This window comes from Pinus tabuliformis, chromosome 4_2, assembly GCF_031772625.1.
Source record: "Pinus tabuliformis cultivar Carrire ecotype Pingquan chromosome 4_2, CPIR1, whole genome shotgun sequence".
Classification (NCBI taxonomy): Eukaryota; Viridiplantae; Streptophyta; class Pinopsida; order Pinales; family Pinaceae; genus Pinus; species Pinus tabuliformis.
Window position 1 is genome coordinate 795,054,865 of NC_142304.1, and position 7,026 is coordinate 795,061,890.

Genomic DNA, 7,026 nt, shown 5'->3' on the forward strand with positions numbered 1-7,026 from the left:
CAAGTGACCTTGATCCCTTTCCCCTATCTGAGTATAGTGTCGAGGGTGAACCCCTCGTTGAATATTCTTTATATCATTGGGTGCCCCCTTAGGATCATGATTAATCTATAACCTCCCCTTTCTAGTGTGATCATCATAGGCGACCTACTTGCGTTTCTCCATCTCATCAGTCCCTCGTTCCTACTAATCATAACCCTGTAGAGGCCATAAAAAATGACATAAATAATAAGGACTATCATATGCCTGAGGTTTCCATCCATCAAGAGTTTATGGGCCTAATCATTGACATCTCTATATTTTGGTTAGAAGAGAGGATCTCATGGACTAGATTACATCCTTTTCTTACCTCTTCTCACATGATCATCCATGTGTGGGAATTCTATTTTCCTACCTCCCATTGGCCTTATCATCCATATGATTTTGTCCACATTCGCTTTGGCATTTGCTACATGAGTAATCATATAGGCTGGCATATTTATATTGATTTGATGTTATGTTGGTCGTACTAGATTTATGATTACACTTAGTATTAGTTTTGTACCATATGCATGTTAGGGTAGGATGCATTGCATACTGATTTTTGCATTAGAACTAATGTCATATGATATTTCTCATGATAGATTAGTTTCATTTAGATTTAAAACTACATTTGAAATTTTATTTTTATGAGTCAATTTTATGGGTCTAATCCAAGCATGTGCGATCATGAGACACTGTGAAAGCATGATGCACCATGTTTTTTCATTTATGTGCAGGTAATAGGTATGTGGTGTACCAAGAGATTGTTGGTGTTCTCATGACCTCCCGTTCGTTTAGCTTCGCTCACTGTTCGATAGATCACGTCCCAGTTGGAGCTAGATGTTACCCACCATTTTGTGGGTGATATCCCTAGATTTTGTTTTTCTAAAAGATGGTCCTTATCCGACAACCAACAACCCCTTGCATCCACCAACTAGCTCGTTGTTTCATTTCTCTACCACCTGAGCTAGTCTTGTGGTCCCTCACCCATTTGTCATGATCATATGTTTGAAGGTGGGCCTCCCAAACCTGAAGGTATGCCTTGTCATTTTGTAATTTAGTATTGTAGTTTACTTATCATGGAAACTTTTGGGCATGGATTAATGGGGGGATTCAACAAAAAGAGTGGGTTAGGTATGTGCTATTGTCTCCTAGACCTCTTTTAAATGTTAACCTTGGACCCTAGTCCCGTGGGATCTCTTTTACTGACCTTTTGGCTCTAGGGATAGTAATTCATGGGAAACCCTTATTTTGGTTGCATGGTCTCGCTCTCTCATCCACATATATCACTACCCTTTCACTCATTATAACCCCATTCATCATTCCTCCCACATGGGTCCACATTCTTCCACTCGGTCCACATAGAGTTAGCCTTCCCCTTCCCCTTTCCCACACCTTGGGTCAGGCCTGGAATGATGCCCAAGAGGTTAATACCGCTAAAAAGAAAAGTAAAAGCAGAATTGGCCACATTCAATAGGAAAATGTACCACAAAATGCAAAAGATGGCCAAGACAAACACATTTAGCATGTGGGAAAAAGCCAATACACAAGCTCTACCCCATTATCATTGCCATCAACCTGGTTCCTAGAGGCCCTAGATGAGCCTCCTTTATCATTCAAGAATCCATGATTGTCCCAACCCCTAGTGGGAAATGAACTGCCTTCCCCTAAAGGGGGCATCCACTGCTATACCTTACACATCATGCTCTTATCCCTTGAGCCCTGAGCAGTTAATCAAAGAAAAATCATAGAAGGCAAAAGGCATATAAAGAAGGGTGGAAAAATCAAGGTCAGGGCACCTGATGTACCATGATTTCTCCCTCCTATACATTATATACCCAAGTGTGGGCTTCCCTTTTGTTAGCTACCCTAGTATCCTAGCATGTGGCCCAGGGCTTCCCCTTTTCATTCCCTACTCCATTAATCTATTTATCACATGCCACCACCCTTTGAAGGATGTACCTTGGAAATAATATCCCTTTTAAAGGTAGAAACCACATAATAGGATACTTGGTTAACCCCATTTGGAGCTTAGAGACATTATCACATGCCAAAGCCCACTATGGAAGGGCACGCCATTATAAAGTGCCCACCTGGTTTCCATGGTTTCTAAGATATTTAACTCGATTTCCTTTGATGACTTGTTGTACTAGAAGGCTAGGGGGCACATTAGATCTTATGTAGGATTGAAAATTGTCTCCATTTTGGGTTTGGTCTCCCTATATGGGGTCCTAACCCTCATGAGGGCTACATTGGCACATGTAGAGTGTGTGTTGAGAGCCATGGACTTCCACAATAGAAGGAAACACTCCATGGATCCCCAGATATGTTCAGATATTGCCCGATATTCACCTATTGGACGAGGAAGATGCACCTGGTTCCCCATGCCTAGCCGACCCCACAGTTGTACCATACACTTGGCTATTGACCTAGGACTTGTATTATGTTGTGGCATCACTTACACCATCATCTGAGCCCTTACAGATGGTCTACAAGCATCTTCGAATTACTTGGAGGCCCATGAGGTTATTTGTGTGCCCTCACACCCATTAAGAGCACCATAAGTTTATTATTTGGAGAACAAGGGGCCAACCCCTTGTCCACTACTTTTGGGAGTCCTATTCATCATTGTGGCACTTATGGACTTCATTAGGTTTCTTAAAAGGCCCAACACCATGTATTATTGATCATTCAACCTCTTGAGAGGTTTATTATTTTGTTTATGAGCTAGTTTGGTGGGCTTGTCACCAAAAGTTAGTTGTTTTGCACAATATTTTATTTTAGGGGCTAATGTAGGTCCAAGTAGCTAAATTGAATTCATTAGAAGTGTATAAATAAAAGTGATAAGGATTGATTTTAGCATCATCACTTGGATTTGGAACTATTATCTCTTAATAGATTTTCGTTATCCTTCTTGGAGGACGATTTTTTGGAGCATCGAATGAATTTTGATGTTTGGATAATTTTCATATGTCTTGGAGCTTCTTGATGGAAAGTTTTTTTAGATGGTTTGATATATTCTTATACATGTAATTTCATTTTAATAATTCTTTCTTTCTGAATTTTTCACATACATTGTTGATGGGATTTCGCTATACTAAGGCTTATTTACTGCATCTCTTATACGAAGTTGTGGAAATTTTGTTTATGGATAGTGGATGTTTCATGTATGGGACATGTATAATGAATGAATGTTCCTAGGGATTTTCATTACTGAAATTCATCTTGACCAGCCATTTATCTTGCAAAATGAAGTATAAATTCTTTGAAGTTTCTTTTGTTGTTGACCTAGTGCCAAGTGAAGTTGTCTTTGAGGCCTCCTTGACCTAGAAAATTCAAAGCTCCATAGTCATAATTCTACCTGACTCCAATCTCCCCAAATTATTAGACATTGGTCCACCCAAAGGTGATCACCTTAAACCTATTTTCCTTCTCCCCTTTCCTCTTCTCTGGGTCTAGTCCTCTATATCACTTAGGGAATCAATTATCTCACGATTTAACCATCCAAATACTTCAATTTTTTGTCCACAACTGCGATGGTGTGTCCTCAAGAAGCCCTCCAAATTTCATGAAATTCTGATGGTGGGATCTTGAGATATCGCAAGCCCTAGCTCGAAGACCAATTCTTGCCCTTGGTTTCCCGTATGCTAGAAACTTCATTGGGATCCTTGCATTTCCTTTCATTGAAAATTCATTCCTTGATCTCTTTCCCCTCCCAAATTAGGTCAAGAATATAATTGGTTTCTTAATCATATCCCCTTTGAATGAACCTCGAGTCCACTTGGTCTCGTGTGGTCCCATGCAATATCAAGGTTAATTTGTCAAAGATCACCTGGAACCCAAGTTTCCATAAGAATTATAGGGATTAGGAATCTCCTTTATAAGACACATACTCAAAACCTAATCTTAGATATTTTCCCCAAGCCCTTCCTAGAGAGCCTTCCATCTCGTCTTCTAAGACAAGCAAGCCACATATTTGATCCTCTCTTGTGAATAGGCTTCCAGGATCACCCCTCGCCCTATCATTGGTCCATCTTGTTAGGGCCTAAATCTACCTCAGGCTAAGAAAGGCAGGATCTAGGGTAACATCAAACCACGCTTAACCTGGTAGCTAGCCCTACCAGGTCGGGAGAGGGCTCTCTCCTTGTCAATCTCAGGAAAATATGGTCAATAAAGCTTGAGATGACTGATATAAAGACTAATTTTAGGCTAGGTATATGCTCAGAGGAGTTTGATTGAATTTAATGATGGTTTGTTGGCTCAAATGTGAAAGGCAGATTTGGGTCCGGGGAATGGACTCAGTCTTGCAGAGTTTTCTGTGGGGCGAGGTAGGAAAATGGTTTAGTACTTTGGATTAAGTGAAATGGAGAGTCTTAAGACTGGTGAGGAGTTGGAGAGGGCATGAGAGTCTCAGGAATCCTCTTCAAACAGTTGAAAACATGAAAAACTAAACAAACACTAGGTAGAGCACTGCAACATCAATGATTTCTACCTTTATCCTTGATTCATTTAGTTCAACTAAAAAGAGAGAGATAATGGCATACATAAACACATGTAAAATTAAATTACAGAAGGAAAAAAAAACAATACCAAATCAACTTGCCACAAGAATCCGACAAAATGCTGCAAACCCTAGTCTATTCCTTTGCCAAACTGCAGAGATGAATGTACAATAATGCTCAAAGCATTCACAAGAGTCCAACCTTTACAAATGACTGAAAAAGTACTAGATATAGGCAACAAACAACTCATGCTAGCCTTTAGGGTCGAATTCATGAGTTTAAGAGTTGTTTCAACAAGATTTAAACTAAGAACTAAAAAGTAGGCAGTGGAATAGCTTGCCTCTAAAACCTAGGAAACTGATTCATTCAGTTCAAAACCACCTATACATGATGTATCTACCTCCATGAGTGAATTTTTAACATTTTTACATCAAATTCCATCAAGTTACATCAATTTACATCATGAGTTTGACCATGAGAGAGAGAAAATTCAAACTGAGAAAAAAATAGGCGAAAAACAGAGTTTTTTGGAAAAAATGGCAATTTTTCATCCTGTGAGTTGTGCCACTTTCCCTGTGCATAGCGCCTTTTTGCAGCTGATTTTGGAAGCCTTCCCATGCACCAAATTTGCTCCAAGTAGGCTTGTTGGAAAGGTCTATCTATATACTTTCCAGAACAAGTGAAATTTCTGAATTTGGTGTCCATTTGCCCCTCCAAAAGTGAGTTATCCCAACGCTGCTTCCTGTGTGGCCAAAAAGGGGCAGAAAGGGCATTTTTGAGGTGTTTTTGACCCTTTTGGAAGCTCAAAACTTGATAAAAATTTCTAGTAATTTCTGGGTATTCATAATTTTTCATGAGGAATCCAAAAATGTAGAGTTTTTCTCTAGAGGAGGTCCCTTGCAAAAGCGAGCGCCATGTGGCGCTATGCACCAGGCATAAAAACTTGTTTTTTCCTTCAAAATTTCAAAATTGCCCAAAAGTGTGCCAAAATTCTTGAAATTTGGGCTGAGTGACCTACATCAAGTACTATGTTGGGCTAAGGAAGCTTCAACCAAGATCTTGAGCTTATCTTGCTCTTTCTTCCTCCTCAAAGTTTTCCTCAACTTGGCCTTTAAGGTCCTTATCCTCGCTTTGCAAATCTTGTTTCTTGCCAAATAGTGATAGGCCATGTGCCTCAACATCTTTTTCTCCTTATTTTCTTTCTCAAGCAGCTTCTCCAAGTGCATGTTTTCCCTCTCTAGCCAAGATTCTCGATCAGCTTCAATCTCTTGCTCTAGTGGTGTCAACTTGACTTTCCTCCTCTTGGCTGCTTGCCTATTTTCTCTTATGTTTTGCAGCTCCATGATTATCTGCTGGTCTTCCAACTGGTTGTTCCTTTGCTCAAGGTAGTTTATGATCCACTTATCTCTTTCCAAGTTAAGAGATAAGTCATGAATGTCAGCTTCTTGTTCTTTGATGATCTCCTTGAGTTTTGAGCTTTGGGAGCCCAAATCAGTGTCCTCATCCTGAATGAGAATGAAATCTCTCTCTTGACCTTCAGAAGGCCCCTCATCATGCACTGGTTGTTTCCCTTTGTCCTACTTTGCTGAAGAAGAAGGCAAAGCCCCTTTCACCCCAGGTGAAGATAACATTTGCCTTTGATCTGATGAAGGAGATGAGACCCCTTCCACCCCAGGTGGAGATAGTACTCGTTTGGCTGCTGCAAATAATCTCCTTGTGCCCTTTTGATAAGTGACAAATACTGGCACATTGGTGGTTTGAGTCTCATGCACCTCTTGTTGATTTGAAGACCCTCCTGCCTCTTGAAAAACTGATGGGGTCACTTGAGGACTTGTGAAAACCTCATGTGAAATGAAATCATCCCATGAAACATTCAGCAAGCTCAACTGATGCAAAACCACAATCTTGATCAATGCAAAGTGATAAATGTTGTTGTAATGTTGATGTGGAGGTTTCATTTGCACCAATGTGGTCATTTTCTCAATGTTTATGCATATGAAATAGGGGATGTTCATCATCCTCACTCTAGTGAAATGCATCAATAATATGACATGATAGGTATACAAGCGAGAAAATCTACCTTCACAGCTGAAGTATTTGATTATGAGTTTCATAAGTGGAGCATATGTGTCCTGTAGGTATCTGAAAGGGAAGACCCTACTAATTTGCTTCTGATAGCTAGCCTTGATATAAGGCTCATAATGCTCTTTGTCCACCAGCTGTCCTTTGTTCCACTGTTCACCCACATTCGGAATACTTGTTGCTTCAACTATAGTTTCAGGTGTCAAAGTGAATGTAACACCTGCCAAATTGACCTGGCCATTATGAAGATGGAGGACAAATAATCTAGCAAACTCATGGTGGTATTAGACTCTTTCCACCATCTCAGTATACTGGTAGCAAGACTAATGTTTAAAACATGCTACTGCAAGGGGACAAGCCAATAGCTCTGTAAGTGTAGTGGGCTCCTCTCAGATGTGTTTTCCTCCCTTGTGTGGTTTTCTTG